Raw genomic sequence first — 3,872 nt, forward strand, 5'->3', positions numbered from 1 at the left:
GAGCAAGGAGTTGAATCCAGGCCCTCTGCCTGCAAGTTCAGGGATGGACGTGGTGGTGATAGAGCAGAAAGAGGGCGTAGAGGGGGGAATTGGTCACCCTCGGGGAATTGAAGGCTCAGGGCTATGAGACTTAAAGAAGGGAAGAACTTAATCTCTGCTCTTAAGAATCTGACACTCTGGTTAGAAAAATGCAGCAGGCTGGCCTGTGGCTGCCTGGCTGAGGTGCCACTTTGCGCCTCCCACCTCACACACACACGCACACACACGCACGCGCACACACACACGCACACACACACGCACACACACGCACGCACATACCATGGAACAATAGATAAAAGATACGGCTTATGGAGACTGTATTACTCTCACTTCCCTTAAAGAACTTATTAGTTCAACAAATATTTATTGAATATTTGTTCTTAAACATGTTGTTCCCTCTGTCTGGAACACAGTCTTCCTCTCCCTCCTCCTTTATCTCTGCCCCATCCCTGCAGCCCAATTCCATCCATTCTTCTGGCCTCAGCTTAATATATCATATTTATTGAACACTTAGTATGAAGCACTTTGCACTGAATAACTCACTTAATCCCAATGAATATGGTATGAAGCTATTAGACCCAGTTCACAGGTGAGGAAACTGACCGGTTAACTGGCTTGCCCAAGGACACATGGATCTTAACTGTTAGGCTGGGGTGCAGCCTGGCTTGTGCTTTTCCTGGAAGGAAGGCTTTCCCAATCCCCACTTCCCTGCTCCCAAAGCCCTCTGGTTCTTCGCTGTTGGGACACTGGTCACAGAGCCATGAAACGCCTAGTCTCATCTGTTTCTTCCATGAGACAGTTCCTGGAGGGCTGGGATCCTCCTTGCTACATCACGAGTTCTAGGCATTTAAAAAGAGTTTAGTAAATACCTGTTGAATGGATGGATGGATGGATGGATGGATGGATGGATAGATGATTTACTTCAATGGCTGAAGGAGCTCTGAGGCTGAGGTCCTCAGTGAAAGCTTTTGTTTTGTCCCCGTTGGGCACCGCACACGACGTTGAGTCACTGGACTCTTGATGTCACGGGATAAATGCAGCTCTCCTGTCTGGGGTGACACTGTAACTGTGAGATAAGAGAACAAACTGATTTTTAAACACTAAGACAAACTTGGACTATGTTTTTGAAATAGAGTGAGATATTTTTGTGAATTCTTAGGATAAAACTGAGATTTGGAGGGAACTTCATACTTGCGGAGCCCTTGACAGGCAATTCTCAGGTATTGCTTCCCTCCCCGCTCCAACCTTCCACTGCAATTTCTCCTCTGCTCTTCGGGGTGCTTTGGCGGAAAAAATTTGAGAGGAGCCACTCAGAGGAGTGGCTGGAACTCAGGGATTGGGGCGGCGTGACTCAGTGTTGGGGAGAGGGGAAGCCATTCTGGGGAGAGCACAGCATGAGAAAGACGTGGAGATGGGAGCAAGGTGCAGCTCTGCTGGCCCCCGGGAGCTGGGTGACCAGTCTGTCACCGTCACAACAACCATCACGGTGAGTGGCCTTGGCTTTGAGCTTGCCAGTAGCTGTTGAAATAAAGGCTTCATAGCCACATCCTGAAGTACCACTACAGCCTCTTGGAAAACCTCACACTATTTTTAGTCCTTTTAGCTCAAGAAAATGCCATCTCTTTTCCTCCCCACAAGCCAATTCATTGTTGATCTTGCCTGGGTTTTAAAACCTCGTTCTCCTTTTTAGCTCAGGGAGACCAATCAGCTGTGGGGTGGAGTTCCTCTGTCCATTTCTATTTTCATATCTTGTGTCACTCATTCACATGGGAAAAATCCAACCATTTCCCCACACTGGGGCCCCGTGTAACCTGCTTTCTCAAGTAGGCATGTGATTGTTGTGAATCACGTAGGGGGGCAGACGTGAATGAAGGAACATCAGGATTTAGGGTTCAAGGTGCCTGAAGTTGGTACAACTTGGGCTTGACACAGAGCTTGTTTATTTCAGAAAGCATTTCCAAGGCGAAGAGGAGGAACCAGTGCCTTCTAGGCTGTGAGGAACAAAGAGGGGTGATTTTCTCCACTGGAGGAGTTCACTCTAATTCATCAGGAACCAGGGGATGCACAGCAGTCAGTCCTCTGCAGTTTACCAAATGCTTTTGTTGAGTTGCCTGCCTATATGTGTGCTTCTGCATTAGGGAACTGAGCACAAGGCTGTGGGCAAACAGATGATGGAGGGGCTGAGTCTGTCTGGAGGGATCAGGAAAGACTTCACAGAGGAAGTGACATGTTAGCTGGCTCTTAAAGGCTGAGAAGAAAGGGGGACATGTTCCAGGCAGAGGGAACAGCACGTGCAACGCAAGAACGTATGAAAGGGCGCGTGCTGAGGAGACTAGGGAGCCAGGTTGGGTCCAGAATTGGAAGGGCCACAGGTTTTGCTGGAGGCAGCAGGGAGCTGTCAGTGTCTATTTTGTAGGACGCTCACTCTGGAAGCTGAGTAGAGGCTAGACCATTCTGGAGTGTGTAGAGGGCTGTGCTGGGCACAGCATGTTGGACCCCAGTGTGAGACGACTGACCTTTTATTTTAAAGGTCATATGGCTACAGACTGGACAGGCCAGGGTGGGGAGCTTTAATTTAATCCCCCAAATAGGATTCTGTTGGTGTTTTATAAACCAGTGGTTAGGCGTACAGGTTCTGGAGTGAGACTGCCTGTGTTCAAATCCCTGTTGCCACTTACTCTGTGAGTTCGGGCAAATTTGTTAATTTTTTAAAGCCTCACTTTCCCCATTGTATATTTCATAAGAAACTGTATCATATCATGAGAATCTTCACGTAAAGAACACAGCCAACGCATTTCATCTACTGTGTACCAGGTACGATACAATGATTATTTCTGATGTTATTCTTATAATCATCATCAAAATAGCTCCATGACAAGTGTGTCCACATCAGAGTAGCCATATCTCGATGTCATGTGTCGCTTGTGGGTGACAGAGAAAGCGGGCTCTAGCAGCTCCTGTGTGGCTGTGAGATTGGGGTGATGAGGGTGGAGGGCCTTGGGTAGGCTCTTACCAGGGGTTCTTCAAAACCCCTGTGCCCTAATATTTAATGTATTGCAGTTTCTGGGGGCTGGGTGTGTTGTTGGCTGGACTTTAAGTCTCAGCAAACAACTCCCCTCTTTGCTCCTCCCCCCCTTTCTCAGCTCCTCCCTCCAGCACAGAGAGAGCAGCCTGAATAATAACAAGAACGATGATAATAACAATGTTTGCCAGACGTCTCTTACCATGAATCCTCCCGACAACCTGGAAGCAGAAGCTGGGAAGGCACCTGAATCCTCTTGGCCATTCCATATTTGTCAGGTTTTTTTTTTTTTCCATCAATATGCATCTTCCAACAATTACTCTTGGGCCGGAGTTCTGCATCTTTTTCTTGCTACTTGGAGATGACCAGATTCTGCCACGTGAAGAGCTGCAGGCAAGTGTATGAAAACATCACACCTGTTCCTATGAGCTGGGAGAGCTCCTTGCTCTGTCCTTGCTGCTGGGACAGCTCCATGCATGAAACCACTCCAGGTGGAAGAAACAGTGTTTGGATGGCAGGACCTGCCACCCTTCTAGGCAAATTAGGTGACAGACCCCTCCATTAGGTAGGGAGTGGGGCATACATGACCAAAGGGAACACTAGTCCTCTGCTAGGTGGCTGGGTTTCTGAATTCTTGAATCCTGTTTATGCAAAGACAGTCTTTCCAGCCAGCCCCGTTCCTTGAACCCCTACCATTTTACCCATGGCAAGTATATCTGATCTCCTTTAGGTCAGGCTACAGACCCTATGGTTCAAATTTAGGAAAGGATATTTGAAGCCCTCGGTAGCACCTTCTTTTTTTTTTTTTTTT

General features: G+C 47.8%; 1 pseudogene; it reads left to right on the forward strand.

Annotated features, from left to right (window-relative positions):
• The first annotated feature begins 1,450 nt into the window (after window positions 1-1,450).
• Window positions 1,451-3,872, forward strand: part of LOC113623615 (acylpyruvase FAHD1, mitochondrial-like) — a 33,710-nt pseudogene continuing 31,288 nt past the window's right edge.

This window comes from Aethalodelphis obliquidens, unplaced genomic scaffold (assembly GCF_003676395.1).
Source record: "Aethalodelphis obliquidens isolate GAN/ISIS:26980383/991018 unplaced genomic scaffold, ASM367639v1 scaffold11, whole genome shotgun sequence".
Classification (NCBI taxonomy): domain Eukaryota; kingdom Metazoa; phylum Chordata; class Mammalia; order Artiodactyla; family Delphinidae; genus Aethalodelphis; species Aethalodelphis obliquidens.